Here is a 21,993-nt window from a genome sequence, read left to right as displayed (position 1 = left end):
GTATAACATAAATAAAGCTAATGAGGCTGCCTATCTGAAACAATGATAACCACAGGTAACGCAAAAAGATCCCTCCTTTCCACTTATTCCTGGAGTAAAATATTGCAAAATTATTATTAGATCTATCAAAGATAGACAGAAAAATAAGAAAGAAAAAAAGTCTTTATTATACTTCCCCCATGTTGCAATAGAGCTGAAATACTGTATAAAAGTAATATTCCAAAAGAATCTTCATAAATATCACATTTAAAAATTGTTTTAAAAGAAGTTATAAGGCCTTTGAGGCATAATTTAATTTTTTATTTATTTGCAGAATTAATCTTGCAGTCCAATAACTCTTTTTTAACAAAAAAGATTGGAGTTGGAGAGAAATTTGCCTTCACAGGAGACCAACACACAAAGCTCTGACTTTGTTAGCTAAATTATTACACCTCTTATCAGCATGTCAATTTTTTAGTAGAATGAAAATTTTGTATGAGCTTCTACTGTTTTGTTTACTCAAGCTATAAATAAAAGGATCATTTTGGGCTGAAGATGATAAAATCTTAATCTTTTGGCAAACACTGAAACCTCAAAGGTACAGTAGATAGCACAAGTATGGGCTCCTTTTTCTGAAAAGTATTCATTGTTGGATAGAATTCATTCACTTCTCTCTTGGTCCTAGCTTCTCAAGTCTTTCTTCATCCTTTTCAGCAAGAGCAGTCTTTGCATGCTAATGGAGAGGAAATCCCTCGCTGGACACTTATTTAGCACAGCCTCCTCACGTTTCCCTATATAGTTGTATGTATCACTGGCAAAGGCAAAAGGTTTGTGTTTTGCTGTATGCCTTATCTTGTTGGCCTGCTTAAAGAAATGTGATTCACCTTCAAAGAAAATAAATGGAATGATCTCCTAACATAGCACGGTGCCTAGAAAAACACTGCATTTCATTATTGCTACATGAATTTATCCAGTACTAAAATAAAGCTCATCTTGTCATTCCAGTGAATGCTCCTGCCCTGATTAGTAATGTATTATCTATCCATTTTCTCTTCAAAAAAGTGCCTAACTAATATCAGACCATGTGTTTCTTGCTATTAAATCAATACCTTAAACTGATGGCACGGACAGATGGGGTGGTGAGGGAAGCAGCTATGTTTTGGGGCTTTTGACTAAATACTGCACTATGAAAGACATAAATATCAAGATGAAGTTTTGAAATCAATGGACTCTTGAAGTTATACTAGATGGTCAAAAACCCATTGTACAGTTTCACTTGCTGTTGTGGTACATACAGCAGAACTATAATCTGCCTAACAGAACTTCAAGAGAAACTCTCTGCTGAAGCAAAGACATTGCAAATCGACAGAGGAAGGAAACCAGTTATGCTACATGTACCACATGCACTTGCATAATCAGTAATGTCCAATCAGTTTCTCTAATACATAAAGGCAGACCTAAGACAAGATCAATAAAAAGGAGTTACCATGGTTCTTTGAAAGTTCATAGTCAATGTGAAAAATTTTAAGACAAGACACAGTCCAAAGTTCATAATTCTATGGTATCTACTTGTTATAATTATAAATATAAATATTAATTAAAATATAATTAAACTGGAAGGAATAGCCAGAACATTGATATTCTTCCTAAAAGCAGAAACATTATATGGGTTGTGAAGCACTTACCCACCCATACCCATAAAAAACCCGTCAACATTTGGCTGTTGGCAAAGCTTTGCTAGCTTCTGTAGTCTGCCACCTACAGAAGGCATGCAGTGGCAGCATACTCTATAACCTGCCTTGCTCAGAAAATCCCACAGAGACCAATCAGGAACGCTCTCCATCTGGACTCCTGCTCACCCTGTAAATGGAATCCACCAATCTAATAAAGATAACATGAATTGCCACTAGAAGTCTTAATAAAAATCACCCTTTCCTAACTGTCACGGTTGTTTATCTCCTCTTTTGACACAAACCAGTGCTTTCACTACCAAAAAAAAAAAAAAAAAAAAAAAAAAAAAAGGAAAAAAAAAAGAAAAAGCCTCTGTTCAATGGTGTGACATGAAAGAACCAAGAAATGGTCAAAATTGCTGCTAATGAAAGAAAAAGAGGCATTAAAAAGAAGCTTTCTGTCATTTGGAAATGCATCACTTATTACAGATGTGATCTCAATACACAGTAGCTGTGAATGAGGCATCCAGACCCCCCCCCAGAAAATGTTTGTGCAGGATGTTCTGCATCTATATTTTTTCTCTGAATGTGTATCAAAATTAACTCTGAAACTTACTCAGAGGAGCAACAATAGATCTTTTACTTATCATCCTTAGGCAGGTTCTGCATTGATATCTGCAATTAAACTACTTGTGTCCTGTATTAAATTCACATACGCAGTTACCCATAAGCAGAATAGGAAAGCCATGTAAAAACTGAGCACAAACTAGAGGTCAAAGAGAGCTCTGCAGTGTGAAGCATATTCAAAAGATGCAAACATATGGTAAACATTTTCATGAAAATAAATTTTAAAATCATGATTTATTATAAAAAAATCATACACACCCCACCTGTATGCAAAGTCAATGTTTACATCTAGATTTGCAAGTACAAAGTTGCGAGTACAATCTTGCCAGCCTAAAAAATTCATTGATATTACACATAAAAATATTGCTAACTTGTGAGAATTAAATGATAAAGAGTTCTTTCTTGTGTTTTGGGTTTTTTTCCCCAGATTTTGAGCAATAAGGACAGAAGTTACCTGATACTACAATAAATTCTGAAATCAAAACCAAAACTAGCTAAGACGCACAAGCACTCTGAGAAAGGGAAAAATCAAGCAGTTGTTTTTAAAAGGTCTTGCTGTTTTACAGGTGCTGACATCAGCTAGGTCCCTGCTGAAGTCCTTCGACAGCCAGGACTGGAAGCCCAGAATGGGACTTACACTTGAAATCCTTCAGACCTGCATGCAGATTGTTCATGCCTTAACTGAGATAACTCATTAAATGTTTTTATTCTCTGTTCCACCATTACAAAGATAAGATCTTAAAAAAAAAAAAAAAATCCTTGGAAAGCTTGCATTTTGTTTAATTGTTTGAATACTGGAGTTCCACAGAAGGTGTATGATACCAAACAACAGCATAAAAACTATACAAGCTAGCAACATGCAAAGAATATTGAGATGCACAAACAACCTTTGTGAGTAAACCCATTTGCTAGCACAGAAGATGATGTGTTACAGATGAGCAATCAGCAGTACACATTTTAAGTGGCTGCCGGACTCTTCCCTTTTTTATGAGTTGTTGCTTCAAATATTCAAGTACATGCAAGACTTCCAAGTTGGAATGATCTATCTCCATCTACTCATATCACTACGAAAACTCCACATTTCTCACTAACAGTAAGAAATGGTAAAGAGCAGAGTAACCAAGGCTAGTCTTGGCAGCCAAACCATGTCAGAAATAGATAGTTCCAAGTCTTGGAGAAGTTACCAGGGGAAAAAAATGAGGCCACAGTAAAAAGAAACAATCTGGCATCTGAATTTTTCTGATGCCTACAAAAGGGAATGGAGTGAATTTACAAAATACTGTGTCACTGACACTGATCTACAAACCTTTTTTTTGATTAATCATGTAACATTATTTCCTACTACAGGAAACTCCAGCCTTGGAAAAAATCTAAACCGGAGTCAATTAAAAAACCCCAACACATCAAACAAAAAAAAAACTACACCCCTCCCCCCCCCCAAAAAAAACCAAAACCACACAATGCCGAAAATATTGTTTCTATAAACATTTTCTGAACATTAAGAAAGTGCAAATATTTCTAAGTAGATTACTGAATTTTCAAGTCCTTCAAAAAATTGGGCTAGGCATATTTACTTTAAAATTTCTTTAGAAAACATAGTAGACTAAGCCATGGACATCTGTGTTTTGCTCATTCTAGACCTTCAACAGCAGTATTATATGTCAGTGTGCTGGAAATTCTATTTTAACAAGCAAGCCACAAAATCAGACTTCTCAAGTAGAATAAAAAAAAAAATCAGAAAAGTTGCACAAGAGTAGTGAAGGGGAAATTCAAATTGTAACTGCTCAGTAGTGGTAAAGTTATGACCAAGAAATTATCTGACACGGAGGGCAAGAAGGCCCAACTGCAGAAGAGGTTAAACAGGAGCAAGAATGCCAGAACAGAATGACTCCTGTTGTCTTGTAGCCATCCTGGAATACCAGCAAGCTCTCAGGGGCAACCGTTGAGCAGCAGGTCCGGACCAAGGGACAGACCCGAGGGCAGGCTGAGGTATGCCATGCAAGCATTTACAGGATTGTTGCTGGGGCAAGTGTATATAAGGTGTCTGCTCATGAGGCATCTTCGCAGACTCCTTTTAGAACCACTTACTACAGCAGGATTCTGAGCAATGCATTGTTCGTATTATTTTTTTTTTTTTTAAAAAGGCACAAACGCGTTTAACTCACTGTCCTGGTTCTGGCAAGGATAGAGTTAATGTCACAAGGAGCCAGGACAGGTGAGCCAAGCTGGCTGGGGGCTATTCCATACCATGTGATGTCATGCTCACCATAAAAGGGGGGGGGGGGGGGGCTAGTCGGGTAGGGGAGGGGCGGTGCAGTTTCCCTGCGGTTCCGGCTTGGGCTGAATGTCTGGTCAGTCTGTTGGTCGGTCTTTGGTTCAGTAAATTGTTTTGTTATCACCCATTGTTACTATCTGTTATCAGCACTGTTGTTGATTGTTTTTCCCTCTCCCTTGCTGTCCCAGTAAACTGCCCTTATCCCAACCCTCGAGGCTTTTGCCGTTGTTTTCTTTTCCCTTTCTCCTCCCCATCCCGCTGGGGAAGGAGTGAGTGAGCGGCCACGTGGCGCTCAGCTTCCGGCTGGGCCTAAACCACGTCAGTCCTTTTTGGCGACCAACGTGGGGCCCGAGGGGTTGTGATAATGACATGTCTGACCCAAGTGTGTTAAAGAAAAATTATCATAAGAATTTATGACGTTATTGAAACAGTCACTGGTCTTAATGTTCTGTTTGGTTACATGGCTCTGGTTTGTAAACCCGTGTTTACTCTATGCAATCCCTGCGGTGCTGTTTATCACCTCTGGGAGAGGGGTTCCTGTTCTCATATTGTTGTATTGTGTGATAATGACTTATGATATCATCAACAGTCATAAGTCTGAGCTGGTACTTGTACATAGCATTATGGTCAGGCCCGTACCTCAGTCAATATTTTTCAGAATTGATTAATAACTGCACCCGATCTATGGGGAAGATGGGGGGATACCTTCTCCCACTCTTTCACCTTCCCTTTTCCCTTTTGGTTGGTCATGACAATTTTTGAGAATTTTGAATACCCTTGGAATGTTCAGGCCAGTATATTCCCATTGCTAGGTCTCCTGAATATTTTCCAACTCCTGTTCAGGGTTAGCAAAAATTGTTTCAAGAATATTACCCAGGGATATTCCCCAAGACTGAATGGTCAGGGCTGGCATGGCATCTGGGAGAGTATGGACGGATATCTAGAGACCTTTTCACCCCCAATGGTTTCGAGCTTCACTCCTGAACAATTGCAAGACCCTCATAAAATGGTGGAATATTTGAAAGGAAAATGCTGTGGGGATTCTAAGGAGACACAACTTACTGCGCTGTGCTGGGCCCTGGCCACAATCTATCAAACACTGCTTGATAGTAGACAGCACCATCCAGAGGGAGAGAGCGGACCCACAGGCACTGCAGCTGCCCAGGCCCCCACAACAGGCACTGCATCTACCCAAACCCCCCACAACAGGCACTGTAGCCGAGCCAAAAGATCAACCCATACCAGTATCAGTCGCCCCTATACACGAAAAGAAATACACAAGGAAATCGGTTCACTTAGTGAAAGATGATGATGAACCGGGGCCATCACGAGAACAAGAAGAAGAGCCAGAACCAGAAGTGATCACCCGATCTCTGTCCCTGAGTGAGTTGCGAGATACGTGGAAAGACTTCAGCCGCCTTCCAGGGGAGCATATTATTACCTGGCTGCTCTGCTGCTGGGATAACGGGGCCAGTAGCCTGGAACTGGAGGGCAGGGAGGCCAAGCAGCTAGGATCCTTGTCTAGGGAAGGGGGCATTGACAAGGCAATTGGGAAGATGGCGCAGGCCCTCAGCCTCTGGAGGCGCCTCCTGTCAAGTGTGAGGGGAAGGTATCCTTTCAGCGAAGATGGCGTATGTCGGGCGGGCAAGTGGACCACCATGGAGAGAGGTATCCAATATCTGAGGGAATTAGCTGTGCGGGAAATGGTTTATTACTATCCAGACAACGCACAGTTGCCCACAGACCCCGATGAAGTCCAATGTACCCGACCCATGTGGCGAAAATTTGTGCGAAGTGCACCATCATCGTACGCCAACTCACTGGCAGTAATTGACTGGAGGAGTGAAGAGGCACCCACAGTGGATGAAGTGGCTGGCTGACTCCGGCAATACGAAGAGAGCCTTTCTTCCTCCCTCGTCTCGGCTGTGGAGAAGCTGTCCCAGGACGTCTGGCAACTCAAAGAGGATGTATCGTACTCCCCACCTGCACAAACCCGTATTTCAGCTGTTAGGAGTAAGCGTTTTTCTGCTCCAGAGAGGGGATATGGAGCATACACACCACGAGGTGTCCTGTGGTTTTACCTGCGTGACCATGGAGAAGACATGAGGAAATGGGATGGGAAGCCTACTTCAACCCTGCAGGCACGCGTACATGAGCTACAAGGCAAGACAGCTGTACAAAGGGACTCTTCCAGAAAGGATGCTGCTCCAGTGTCCACCGGGCAGCCCCCCAGATCAAGTGGAAGGCCTGATCGCACTTATGACCCTCTTGAAGGGACTTCTAAGTCCTTTCTGCAAGAGATGAGCAGCGAATATGATGAGCAGGATTAGAGGGGCCCTGCCTCCAGCCAGGTGGAGGAAAGGGACAACAGAGTGTATTGGGGATCTAATGGCCTAGCACATCAGACCCACAAGAATACAAGGCCCTAGTGGACACGGGTGCACAGTGTACCCTAATGCCGTCGAACTATGAAAGGGTGGAACCGATATCTACTTCTGGTGTGACGGGGGGATCCCAACAGTTGACTCTGTTGGAGGCTGAAGTAAGTCTAACTGGGAATGAGTGGCAAAAGCACCCCATTGTGACTGGGCCAGATGCTCCGTGCATCCTGGTCATAGACTACCTCCGGAAAGGCTATTTCAAAGACCCAAAAGGTTACCGGTGGGCTTTTGGAATAGTTGCCTTGGAAGCGGAGGAAATTGAACCATTGTCTAGTTTGCCCGGTCTCTCGGAGGACCCTTCTGTTGTAGGGTTGCTGAGGGTTGAAGAGCAACAGGTGCCAATTGCTGCTACAACTGTGCACCAGCGGCAATACCGCACCAATAGAGACTCCCTGGTTCCCATCCACAAGCTAATTTGTCAACTGGAGGGTCAGGGAGTGATCAGCAGAACCCACTCACCCTTTAACAGTCCCATATGGCCAGTGTGGAAGTCCAATGGAGAGTGGAGGCTCACAGTAGACTATCGTGGCCTGAACGAAGTCACACCGCCAATGACTGCTGCCGTGCCGGATATGCTGGAACTTCAATATGAACTGGAGTCAAAGGCAGCCAAATGGTATGCCACAATTGATATCGCTAATGCATTTTTCTCGATCCCTTCAGCAGCAGAGTGCAGGCCACACTTTGCCTTCACTTGGAGGGGCGTCCAGTACACCTGCAATCGACTGCCCCAGGGGTGGAAACACAGCCCCACCATTTGCCATGGACCGATCCAGACTGCACTGGAAAAGGGTGAAGCCCCAGAGCACCTGCAATACATTGATGACATCATTGTATGGGGCAACTCAGCAGAGGAAGTTTCTGAGAAAGGGAAGAAAATAATCCAAATCCTGCTGCAGGCTGGTTTTGCCATAAAACGAAGCAAGGTGAAGGGGCCTGTGCAGGAAATCCAATTTTTAGGCATAAGGTGGCAAGATGGGCGGCGTCAGATCCCAATGGATATTATCAATAAAATAGCAGCCATGTCCCCATCAACCAACAAAAAGGATACACAGGCCTTCTTAGGTGTTGTGGGTTTCTGGAGAATGCACATTCCGAATTACAGTCTGATAGTAAGCCCTCTCTACCATGTAACCCGGAAGAAGAATGATTTCAAATGGGGCCCTGAGCAACGACAAGCTTTTGAACAAATTAAACAAGAAATGGTTCATGCCGTAGCTCTTGGGCCAGTGCGGGCAGGAGCAGATGTCAAAAAAGTGCTGTACACCGCAGCCGGGGAGAATGGCCCTACCTGGAGTCTCTGGCAGAAAGCACCAGGGGAGACTCGAGGTCAACCCCTGGGGTTTTGGAGTCAGGGATACAGAAGATCCAAGGCCTGCTACACTCCAATGGAAAAGGAGATATTGGCAGCCTACGAAGGGGTTCGAGCTGCTTCAGAGGTGATTGGCACTGAAGTGCAGCTCCTCTTGGCACCCCGACTCCCAGTGCTGGGTTGGATGTTCAAAGAGAGGGTTCCTTCTACACATCACGCAACCGATGCTACATGGAGTAAGTGGGTTGCACTGATCACACAATGGGCTTGAATAGGAAGCCCCAGTCATCCAGGGATTCTGGAAGTGATCACAGACTGGCCAGAAGGTAAAGGTTTTGGAGTGTTGCCAGAGGAGGAGGTGACACGTGCTGAAGAAACCCCACCGTATAATAAACTAACAGAAGATGAGAAACCATACGCCCTCTTCACTGATGGGTCCTGTCGCATCGTGGGAAAGCATCGAAGGTGGAAGGCCACTGTATGGAGTCCTACACATCGAGTTGAGGAAGCTGCTGAAGGAGAAGGTGAATCGAGCCAGTTTGCAGAGGTGAAAGCCATCCAGCTGGCCTAGATATTGCTGAAAGAGAAAAGTGGCCAACACTGTACCTCTATACCAACTCATGGATGGTGGCCAATGTCCTGTGGGGGTGGTTACAGCAGTGGAAGCGGAGCAACTGGCAGCGTAGAGGCAAACCCATCTGGGCTGCCCCATTGTGGCAAGATATTGCCACATAGAGAAGCTGGTTGTAAAGGTACGTCATGTAGATGCCCACGTACCCAAGAGTCGGGCCACTGAGGAACATCAGAACAACCAGCAGGTGGATCAGGCTGCCAAGATTGAAGTGGCTCAGGTGGATTTGGACTGGCAGCGTAAGGGTGAATTATTTCTAGCTCGGTGGGCCCATGACACCTCAGGCCATCAAGGAAGAGATGCGACATATAGATGGGCCCGTGATCAAGGGGTGGACTTGAGCATGGATGCCATCTCACAGGTCATCCATCAATGTGAAACATGCGCCATAATCAAGCAAGCCAAGCGGGTAAAGCCTCTGTGGTATGGAGGACGGTGGTTGAAATATAAATATGGGGAAGCATGGCAAATCAACTACATCATGCTCCCGCGAAGCCGCCAAGGCAAGCGTTATGTTCTTACAATGGTGGAAGTAACCACTGGGTGGCTGGAAACATACCCTGTGCCCCATGCCACTGCCCGGAACACTATTCTGGGTCTTGAAAAGCAAGTCCTGTGGCGACATGGCACCCCAGAGAGAATCGAATCAGACAATGGGACTCATTTTCCGAACAACCTCATAGACACCTGGGCTAAAGAGCATGGTATTGAGTGGGTGTATCACATCTCCTATCATGCACCACCCTCTGAGAAAATTGAAAGGTGCAATGGACTGCTAAAAACTACCCTGAGAGCAATGGGTGGTGGGACCCTCAAACACTGGGACACACATTTAGCAAAGGCCACCTGGTTAGTTAACACTCGGGGATCTGCCAATCGAGCTGGCCCTGCCCAATCAAAATTTCCACGCCCAGTAGAAGGAGATAAAGTTCCTGTAGTGCGCATGAAGAATATGTTGGGTAAAACAGTTTGGGTTATCCCTGCTTTAGGCAAAGGCAAGCTCATGTGCGGGATTGCTTTTGCTCAGGGACCAGGGTGCACTTGGTGGGTGATGAGAAAGGATGGGGAAGTCCGGTGTGTACCCCAAGGGGATTTGATTTTGGGTGAAAATAGCCAAGAAATTAAATTGTACGATGTTAATAGCTATACACTCTATTAATAGTGTAACCATAAGAATCACCCAAAACTAATGAAGGATGGACTTTGGAACTGACTTCAACTGGTGCCCAGGAACTTCATCGAAAATTACATCTGTGACCTCCAGACTGCGAGCATGGACCATACCAGATACACCAGCCATGAAAAATACTCTGGATGCAGCGTGCAACAATCCAGCAGCACACACCATTTTTCCTGCTCTGAGAGACTGTAATGGCAGATGGAACCCAAAGCCATGGCCTAAAGGAACTCAATGGACACTTTATAGAGCGATGGCCCATGGAGTAAGAGAATGGTGTCAGTGAAATAATCTGGGCATGACGTAGATGGTATGGAATAAGGGGTGGATAATGTCCTGGTTCTGGCAAGGATAGAGTTAATTTCAAAAGGAGCCAGGACAGGTGAGCCAAACTGGCCGGGGGCTATTCCATACCATGTGATGTCATGCTCACCATAAAAGGGGGGGGGCTAGTCGGGTAGGGGAGGGGCGGCGCAGTTTTCAGCTTGGGCTGAGTGTCTGGTCGGTGGATCGGGTCGTTGGTTCGGTAAATTGTTCTCTATTATCACCCATTGTTAATATTGTTAATCAGGACTGTTGTTGATTGTTTTTCCCTCTCCCTTGCTGTCCCAGTAAACTGCCCTTATCCCAACCCTCGAGGCTTTTGCCGTTGTTTTCTTTTCCCGTTCTCCTCCCTGTCCCGCTGGGGAAGGGGTGAGTGAGCAGCCACGTGGTGCTCAGCTGCCGGCTGGGCCTAAACTATGTCAGGCAGGCTGAGGTATGCCACGCAACCACTTACAGGATTGTTGCTGGGGCAAGTGTATATAAGGTGTCTGCTCCTGAGGCATCTTCGCAGACTCCTTTTAGAACCACTTACTGCAGCAGGATTCTGAGCAATGCATTGTTCGGGTTTTTTTTGGTTTGTTTTTTTTAAAAGGCACAAATGTGTTTAAATCACTTTGAGGGGTACAATAAAAATTACCCAACAGTAGTTTAACTAGTAGAACACCACTTACTATTTTAAAGGATGTTTAATTTTCTTCTGAGTCGTGCAGCCAGGCTTTGAAAATAAAATCTCTGTTCAGTCTGAAAGAATAACACAATTCCTTTTTCATGACAAAGTCCACGTTCTACTACAGATAGTACTCTGTGATCTGGCATATGATTTCTTCTTTGAGTGATGACAAAGATTAATTGCGAGAAAAATCACAATTAATTATTTGATTAGAAGAAATTTAAGTGAATCATTAGACTCTCTTTCAAACATTTTTAGGCAGACATTAATACTACAAAAAAGACCACCCTTTATATTCCAAGTGGGTAGCACACTGAGTGCTTACCACCCACTGCCATTTACCACCCATTTACCTGGGCATGTTCTATGAGAGATTACAGTGTAAGAAACATTCAGTGTTTTACAGTGTTCAATTCTGAAAAAAGGATTTTGCACTGAATAGTACCTGATTTTCTGACTGAAACTGTCCGTTACTGCAAGTGTGGTTTTAACATGGTTTTATCTGTGTGGTTCCAAAGTCAGCGGAACTCCTTCACCACTGCTTTCTCCTACACATACCTCTCTACTGGCAAGTGGCAGGGTAGGAAGATAAGGATCACAGGAACATTTCAAAATCCTCGTAAGTCTGAGGCTTCCAGGTTTAAGATTATTTTGTGATACATTTATCTAACTGGAATGACCGAGAAAAGGAGACATATCCAACTTGAGATGATGTTTTCCAAATGTACTTCTACATTAATTAAAGCCATAAAAATAATATAAATAATTAAATAGATATGGAATAAGTAAATCATAACACCTCTGCTACTATCAAACAACAATACAGGTGTGAAAGATGCATTGCTCATTAAAAAAATCCTCTGATAAGAAGTTAAAGCATTCAATAAGATACGGATACAATTAACTATAAAAAAACTATAAAAACAAACATGTTAATATGAACATCATATTCAGAATTTCCTAAGTAAGCCATTGTGATCCATCATATTATCATTTTACCAATACTAGTTCACTGGTAGATTTTTGAATCATGCCTTTCAATCTATAATGTTCAAGTATGCACAACCACACACTTAAACTTGACATAATTTGATTTCGCTCAACATACATTTTCAGCACCTGTGGCAATATCTTAGAAATACATCCACCGAGACATTATGAAAATATATTAGAAACATCAAAACAGAAACTACCCCCTTCAGTACTTCCATCACACATACACACTTTACTAGAGGTGAGAGATCAGAGAATTCTGTTAGAATTTCTCAGTGTGTCCTTACCTAGAATATCTACAGAGAATACATTACCACCCTTCCCAAGAAACAAAATTTGTAGGTAGTCATTGCAGAGAAAGAAAGAAAGACAGAAAGAAAGAAAGATAGAAAAAGCAAAGAAAGAAGAAAAAGAAAGAAAAAGAAAGAAAAAGAAAATCTTTGCCATGGTAGAGCCACACTACCCCCCCACACCACCCCCCAAAAACATTATGGTGGGAAAAAAGCTTACTTTCTACCATAGTATAGTAAGAACAGAGATCAAGTTCAGCATAACTGTGAATGCATGTCTTACCCATTGCTCAAAATTTGGGCAATCTGACTGGATATTTACCACTTCTGGGCTACAGCAAGTGTGCAAATAGTTGCAGACATTTTGCAAAGGGTTCAAAAATAACAACCCTTCATTGCACATGACACAAAAATGTGTATATTGGTACGTGCACATCAATCATCTTTTCCCCAGTCTCTATCTCTTAAATTCTTTGTTTTCCTGTCCAAAGAGAATGAATCAGGATGCAGTAAAGCACAGCTATATAGCATAAGAATGATCTATGAGATAATCACAGTTCACAAAAGTCAAAACAAGTTTACAGTTGAGTACAGATGAGGTTTTTTGAGCCCTCAGGGAGGAAAGAGAAAAAAAGAGAAAGAAATCATCATGCCCCAAAGCACATTAACAATAGACAAGGAGTAGATGGTAAAAAGTGATCTCCTGCAATAGAAACTTACACCTTTCCTAACATATCTTAAAGGCTTCTTCAGGACAGTGCGATAGTTACCTTTCACCTGTCACCTGTGTCTAGGACATCTGAGAGTTTTACATTTATTTATTGCCATATGTGCTATAAGTTTCACTGAGACGAAAAAACTGCACTAATCGTCTCTTACAGCAACAGTGTGGCCATTAAATCCAAACAAAGGTTTGATAGCTGATTCATTTATCATTGAATTCTTTCTGTATTTTGTTTTACTTAATTACTTGCTGAAGTCAGAATAGCATTTCTACAGAACTGTGCCTGTCATAGTCCTCTTCTTGTGCCAGGCTCATCACTGTCATCCAGACCTTCCAAAAGTACATTAGGAAATGAGACCACAAACCACTCTGGATCTGTTTCTCCTATTTTACAGGGAAAGAAACATATTCAATGACATACATTTATATTTACAGATATGTTTTATGTAATAGTAAACAAGCTAAATTCATGGGTTAGTATTTGCAAACAAGTTTTCTGGTGATCCCTCCTCTCTCCAAGAGATTTGTTCTCAGTCTTAATTATTGGAGGACATGTCTACTCCGTGGAAAAGCAGACTCTGAGACAGACTTTGCTGGAGGACTGAAATGTAATCACTGCAGGGTACAGTGGCACTCCAGAGCACAGCAGCATATTGTGCTAAAAAACAGCCCTACAATTTCCACATTTAGGCTGATAAAACTAAGAGTTACTGCAACGCACCTTGTCAATTGGAGGGCAGACCTCAGCAACCTCCAGTGTGCTCCACTGCGTTCCGATACTCCTGAAAGTACTAAGTTTTGAGGGGCTATTTTGCCCTTGAAAATTAAAATCAATCATCTTGATGGTTTTAAAAAAAATGTTATCATTGGCTCAGAAAAACAGAGCAGGAGTTTTTCACTGCAGGCATAAAAATTCCCTAACCACAGGAACTTGCTAAAATTCTAAATGTCTTTTTCTCCTCATATTTATTTTTTGTCAAGTGCGACAAATGAGTAATTCTTGTTTGTTACACAGTTCTGTATCTGAGTCCTCCAAACAAGGCAAAATGAAAAGACTGGTACATAGAAATGAAATAAAGAGACCAGTTATATTCAAACTATGCAGCATATCACTGTTGAATGAATATTCAGCTCATTCTTTCTAAAGCTTTTATTCAATATTTATTTAGGCAAAGCTCCCATTGATTTCCCTAGGAATTTTAGTTGAATAAGGACATCGAGACGCAGTCTCTTTTTTCATTGATTTAAAAAAAAAAAAAAAAAAAAAAATTCTTAGTTACTACAGGGGTTTTTGTTGGGTTTTTTTTCCTAAAAAAAGAATGGTAAGTAAGTCTTACCATGATTACAAAAACTAGATTTGATTGCTGCAAACTAGACTGCTGCACAGTAGATAGACTTCCTGTCATTACTGGGAAAAGAAGTTGCAGTGAGAGCCACAGTTTGCTGGCTTGGAGCATAAAAGAGCCTTCTATCCTGTATAACAGTCAGTCTATAACCATCATTAGATGCTGGATAGTAAAAAGGCTTTAAAGTAACCATAAAAGTACCAAGATACTTTTATCTGTTTTATTACGGTTTTATAAAAAGAAATGCTGTAGCATTCTGCTGATTTTGTTCATAATATAGTCTCTTTTCACTCTATACTTTCTTTACAAGCAAGCAAAAAAAAAAAAAAATGTTTTGACAAGATTGGGTTAAAACGGAGGTTTAATCATGGTTTGTTGAAGGGGCAGAAAGATCGAACTGTCCCTGATAGGTAGAACGGGCAACTCCAGTTATTTAACTTCACAAGATTTTTCACTTTACCAGAACATTGCATACGGTCAAAATACCTGTATATTTCATCCTTTCAGGAGTGAAAGATGCTCTCACTGGTAGAACATTTCCAGCTCATTTAGTCCCTATATTTTGTCTAGGACTATCTACGCAGCAGCCTTAACCTGTGGGAAATCATGGAGAATCCACTTACTGAAACACAGACAAGGGAGACTCTGGGAGCTTCAACACCAAACCCGAATGCATTGGGTATAGCCAGTGATTACTGTACAAGGCAATCAGTACAGCTTGATATATTTTTTTCTAACATTCAATTAGAGTAGAATATTTTGATGGAACTGAAAGCCATCTTATGTAAGTTTTGATGTCTACAAAGCCTACAGCTGACCTAGTTATCTAGACTCAGAGTCATAATCAGTGATGAGACAAATGGTACTTCTACGTTGCAAATTGCCTTATACTAGATAATTAAGTTTGCATGTGATTTCTCTTTCCATCTTCTGCATGACTTCTTCCTATAAGGACTATTTTTTCTCATATGACTAAAAAGAAACTTAGCTAGCTCAGAAGCAAACATACAAGTTTCAGATTTTTAATTTAGACAGATAAATCCCAATTTTCCTGTCTCAGCAGAAGCCATCAGAGTTCATTATATATCTCAAAAGTAAAGCATATTTGCTAATAAATAAAGCAGTGAAAATTCAGGAGAAATCTCCCTTCTGCTACTCCTATACAGTTATTTCTAATTCAAAACATCTTCCAGCTTCAAATTAGTATTTTCTTATTAATACTGCATAGCAGTAAACAGTATATGACCTCTACCATAATGCATAATCCTGAAGAAAAAAACTTTTCCCTCTCCTCAGGACTTTCAGATAATTACAGAATATCCATGTTGAAGATATCTAGTCTAATGCAACAGTGGATATGGCACAATGCTGTGGGTGAATTCACCAAAGTGATTCAGGCTCCCTGTATGCCACTCAGCCTGTCTACGGCATCACTTTCATAGTGCGTGTTACCCTGTGAAAGTCTTACTCTTGCTGTCTTGTTGAACACCTCTGCTCTAGACCTTCTCTAATAATAATTTATTCTGTTTGCTCTCCTAGTAAGGTTTTTTATTAGGTTATATGGCATCTGAGTAATATTTTTTGTACCCTGTTTAACCACATTATGAGACTTCATTTTTTGTGGTTTAGAATATTCTTTAAACTTATATTTTCACAATAATTCTGAACAGGTCAACCAGATACAGCTGAGGATTTTTAGTGCCAATTTTTAAATGTAATCAGGAAAAAATTTTTATAAAATAATATTTTTAGGAACAATAAATTCAAATATTCCAGCATGCGGTTTCTAATCTATTTTTCCCTCAAGACCACATATGTAAATATGTTAATTGCTAAAAGATTGTTATAGAAACAAACAGGCACTCTAACAGCAAGGAACAAGCAATAGTTTGTTCTTGAGCACAACCAAATAACGAGATCTACTTAATAAAAAAGTAATTAGACCCGCTACCCAGCTGGATAGATTTCCTAACCATATTTTTTCTCTATCCTTTGAGAATTAAAACCCTAGAGGTAGTTTTCTTCACTAGTCTATTAAGTGAGTATGGTATTTAAATAATAATTCTGTAGTTACTAATTTTAATCTACTTAAAATGTCAGAAGTTTCCAGGATTTCAATCACTTTTCAAATTATTACACTGACAATACTCATTAAGTAGGATATAACAGTATCATTTTTACCTCCCAGTCCACATGACATTTTGCTTACTAAAAAATAGCATAGCACTTTATAATACACACTGAAAAATACCTTCTGAAAAGCAAAATAATTGGACACCAACGCTCCTCTGCATTTCACATTTAACTCAGGGTTACTGGCATAGGCTTCAACTGATGGAAGGAGATCTATAGAGTATTCCTTTGACAAACATTAGTCTGTAATGCTATACTTGCGCATATACAAAACACAAACACACAACAGATAAGTAAGCATGGTTAAATACATATGTATAAAGCACTGTAGGGTTAAAATTTCAGTTAACTGCAATTGGTTTAACCCTAGCATTACAGATGCATCACTTTTTACAAACAAATAAAGCAAAACCATTTTCTTCATGACAGCATGCTGTATCTTCTATACATTTTCTATTAATTTCAGCTTTAGAAAGATAGCTTTTGTCATGACATTTATGTAATACATGCTAGTGTACTGAGACACATATATCTCTTTTTTTAAATTTTAATCTAGAAGTCATGCACAGGCCCTGACTGCAAAAGTTACAAACTGTAAATTACAAAAAGTACTTTATATTCAAGAACTACCAGATCAACCTACTGAAACATTTAACCTTAATCATATTTAACAATTAAATGTACAATTCTGTACAATTCAGCAATTGTACAGAAATTTGTAAAATCAATGTTATCACTATTGTTTTGGTTTTCCTTCCCTCTTCATAAAACAACTGAAAACTGAGAGAGAAGAGCAAATTTTAATTTTTCACTTCAGAAACCTCTTAAACAAAGTTAATGTGTACTTCTGGAGTCACTGACAGGCATGAATATTTTCAGTATTTGATATTTCTTTCTAATTCTTAATAAATTGCCTGGTATGTTCTAGGAAGGAGAGCCCTTTAAATTAGTGATGTATCTCACTGTCCCCACCTCTGTTATTACATTGTTAGTTGCTCTCTATATTTTATAAATATATAAATGCACTGAGAAGAAGTTCTAACTTTCCCACAAAAGAGCTCTAATTTTGTGCGATACTGCACACTACACTCTGAAACTTGCAAGTAGCACCAAAGCACAGGCTTATTTTGCAGGAAAAGAAAATAAATATCTGAAAGAAGTATTCTTTGATTTGCTTGTTTGGGGTGGAAAGGCAGCGGGGGTGAGAAGGGATGGGGGGAAAGATTTGACCTATATTTTTCCCCAGATAAACTTGTTAGAAACTTTGAAATTGTGATTGTTGAAGTTCTTATAGAAGATGAATCAGTAGGCAGAATCCTGTCAAATATATCATATGATATATATTAATATATGAGAAACTGTTGTTTTCTACTGCAGCATAGAAGCATTCAGAAAAAATACTAAGCTTGAGCATTGTACCTCATGTACAGTGACAGAGGCATACATGATTTTGTGAGACAGAGGTAATTGGATACAACACCTTATTTAAAGGTTGTCTTTCTTGTAGATGAACATAGATGTATGCTTACATCTACTTACCATGTAAGAAAGGACACCGGTCCTGATTGCAGAATTATCCAGATGTGAAGAAGTTAGTCATTACCCTGGAACTCCTAACTAGTACTTAACTAAAACACAGACGATCCTAACACATAATGCAAATGTTATTACTAGCACTGACAACACACTTTACATATAACCTACTGCATTTTCTTTTTATGGTTGATTCCCACTTCGAGAATGTCATTACTTGTCTGTCACTATCCATCAATCATGACCAAATTTGCTTCATCCATCCTGCTGACTGAGCCTGGGGACAAATATGTTCATGGGAATTTGAAAGCCTAGAGCAATGGGATGCAAATTGTTGATTACACTCAGTGTAATCAACCCAAGGCCTTTCTGTGAATTCTCAGCCTTGAAAGTCTGAAATACATTTTGATAGATTTTTCCATTGATACTGGTTTAGATTTGATGTTGATACAAGCTTTTGATGGTACTGTACTACAAACATGCAAAATATACTAGAGATGTCTGTAATGTTTTATTCATGCAAATAATTGCCCAGAGATGGCCTGATCTCTGATGGGGTCTCCATTGCTACCTCAGAGCAGAGATAGATAATAATAAACAGAAGATAAATATTAATGAGGCTAAAAGAAAAGTAAGGAAGTTTCTACTTTCTCCTCCTCTACAGTTCACATCAACCACAAACTAATGGTAAAGAATTACATTTTAATTTAATTTTTTGGGGATAAACAGCATTTTAGTGTTTTTTTAAAGTGACTCCATAAAGATGTCAGGTAGTCTACAGAACTGTTTGGTACCATTGATTAACATCAGAATAAAATTATTTTCTAATTTAAGATACCATATTTTACTTGTAACAAGTAATCTCTTCCCGGGGCATATTACTTGTACAATGACTTGTACAAAGTATGTGATCACTCAGTTCTCTAGTTGAAAACTTCAGCATCATTAACAGTCATTCTCTATCAGCTTTAGAGTAGGTCTTATATTGTAGCATTAGCAAGAAATCCCTGATATTTAAAAATAATAACAGTAATAATAATAATATTAACAATGCACTTACAGAAATTATTATCATTGCAGTGCAAATATTAAAATCTGAATTGATAAAAGCTTCTTTAAAACTGGACACTTTTAACAAAGAGAAGTAAGTATAAAGAGGTGAGAATTTACATGGAAAGTTCCTAATTTGTTCGCTTTATTTCCATTCACTGTCAAAATTAACCTTAATAATTTTCAGTCACAGTTGAGTTGATATGTGTAGAGGGTTTAATTATATTTTGTGCAACACTTCAGTTTTAGAGAGTTTTTTAAAAAATGTGCTGCACCTATTGAAGTACCAATTTCTGGCAAGTTCTCAAGGGCTGATTTAGTAACTTGCTGATTTACAGCTGTAGAGACAGTTCCCAATAAAATAAAAATGTTTCCTATCTCCAGTGAAAAAAAAAAAACCTACAGGAGTACTTGCTTTAATCCTTCATTTAAAACTCACACTTGACCTTACACAGTTACTTACTTAGGGCTGTGCACTTCAAACTTCTTTCAGCTGCTTTGGAAGTGCAATTCTTTGGGAGGAAGAAAGCATAGGAAAGCACGAAGCAGCGCTACCACAGAACTTTTAAAAGATTTGAGTTTCCAGCAGCAATTATTACCTCTCTTTGTTGGAAGTGTCAGCGTTATTTTTCAGGGGGAAAAAAATCCAAACAAAAACCCAAACAAAACCCCAAAATAAAAACCCAGAAATGAACATTCATACTCTAGATGATATGGTCTGTCACCTTCAGACAACCTAAGAACTTCAAAAATCATTTTACTCAGAAGAGGAACACTGTGATTCCATTAAGACAGAAATAATTCTGAACACACCATTTTTTGATCCAAGAAATTTTCTTTATACAACTGACTTAGTAACATTAGCAACATAACATTAGTAACTTCAAGGTGAAGTGTAAGGTCTTTGGTCTTTTCTTAGTAGTAGCTGGTCTGAGGAAGAACAAAGCAAAACTTAGGTATTCAGGATCTGATAATAAAGAACGAACCATAAAATTAAAATAAGAAAAATAGATTAATTTAGAGGAATAATTAAAAAAAATCCTATTTTCTTTGATGATTGGCAGCCTGCTGGACAATCCAGCCATCGAAATTCATGCAAGAAAATTGAACTTCACCTGGTTTTGTAGATGTATCTGAATGCATTAAAGCCAATAGTAGAACCACCTACTGAAAAGGATTTCAATACCTGGTCACCTTCTCAAGAAGGAATGAGTAAAGTAAATACAACTGAGTAGATAAAGTCTGTGGCATGTACTGTAATCAGTAATTATGAGAAGCCTTTTCTCTTGAGGTCATTTTATGAAACCTAACACACTAACCAAATTCATACCTTGATACTTGAGATCGAAACTGTCACTTTTAAAACAAACTCTCCCACAGAAATGTTCAATTCCAAAATAACATATATGAAAGGATTTTAATTTTTTTTCAAGATTAGATATAGAAAAGGAATAATATGCTTTAGATTGGCCAAGTTATCTTCACATGTTAACTTCTTCTTAATTTAAATAATTTCATTTACTCTTCCTACAATCAGTTTCCATGCCTGTAGCATGGAGAGAGTTCTTACTTTTTCAGTTCAGATGAGTGTTTTGACATAGGATTTAGGATTTATTAATAAAGAAAAACAGTATACAATTATAAATAAAAGCATATATGTGAAAAAATCTGTTCATTCATGTTACTCATTGATACTGCAATTGAGTTTGGCTTGTTTCTGAGAAGTATTTGAGAAAGCCAGTAGTAAATGCATTTCATATCTGATTTGCTTTATCCTTCATAATTCTGTATTAGGAAAAAGCTTGAGCCTTTTCCTCAAACCTTCCTTCCTAAATTGTAAGAGTGACCTCTAGTGCTTTATTGCTTTGCTGTATGATGCAAGTCTTTTTTGCAATGGTTTTAATATGCCTCCCTGTAAGCAACTGATTTAGTTTTGTGCATAGTGCCAAATGCTATTAATGTGCAATTCAATTATCATGGTCTTGTGAAAATGGATGTATTCATAAACTGTACAATGCAGAATGATGAAGAGAATTAAAGCTGTGGTTGGATTGCAGCAGGGTGTTTAACAAGAGGAACTTAGTATTCATGTTTAGGGCTACACTGTGCACTTGAGTATCAAATGAGATATCATTACTGAATGACAGCACAAGATCATTTTGGTGCTGCAATGTGAATGTCTGGCTCATGGGAGCATGTTTAGTTTACAAACCATCCATATGCAAAACCCTAGGCTATAGACCCATAGAGCACTTCAAACTTCTCTGCCATTGCTCAAATGTTTCCAGTGAGCTGTACCCTGCCACTGGGCTGTAAGGTTATTCCTGAACATTCCTCTCTGCTTTGGCATGCACTTTCTTCCCATAGAGGCATTGCTCCTGCCCTCCCCATTCCTGTGATGCACAACCAGTGCCTTAACAGGAAGGGGAGAAAATATGCTCAGTTCATGTTATAAGCATCTGGCATTTAGTCCACTGCTCCACCACATGTATGCAAAATGAAATCCTTCATTCAGCTTGCTGAAGCTGAATCAAATGGAAAAAGAATAGCTCAGGACTATGATAAACCCCCTGAAAATTAGTTTCTTGATAAGTTTTTTCTTTTCTTTTTTAATTTAAAGGTAATCAATCTAATTCCACACTGAAAAACGCAGATTTTCAGGTATATATCAGATTTGCCTCCTAGAGGGCAGATTGCCTTTAAAACTGTAATCACTATCTTTATTTTGCAATACCACCCTACTGGCTAACTATGAATTACTCTCTTTTTAAAAAAAACTTTCTGCTGGAACTGATAGCGTTCTCTTCGTTAGTCATGC

The 21,993-nt window shown here is 39.6% G+C and overlaps 1 protein-coding gene across 1 annotated transcript in view; it reads right to left on the bottom strand.

The window, feature by feature from the left end:
* Positions 1-21,993, bottom strand: part of CNTNAP4 (contactin associated protein family member 4) — a 256,306-nt gene that overhangs the window by 233,548 nt on the left and 765 nt on the right. The gene's annotated exons all lie outside the window — the stretch shown is intronic.

Source organism: Balearica regulorum, chromosome Z (assembly GCF_011004875.1).
Source record: "Balearica regulorum gibbericeps isolate bBalReg1 chromosome Z, bBalReg1.pri, whole genome shotgun sequence".
In the NCBI taxonomy this organism is placed as follows: Eukaryota; Metazoa; Chordata; class Aves; order Gruiformes; family Gruidae; genus Balearica; species Balearica regulorum.
This window is presented reverse-complemented; position numbering and strand designations above follow the sequence as displayed.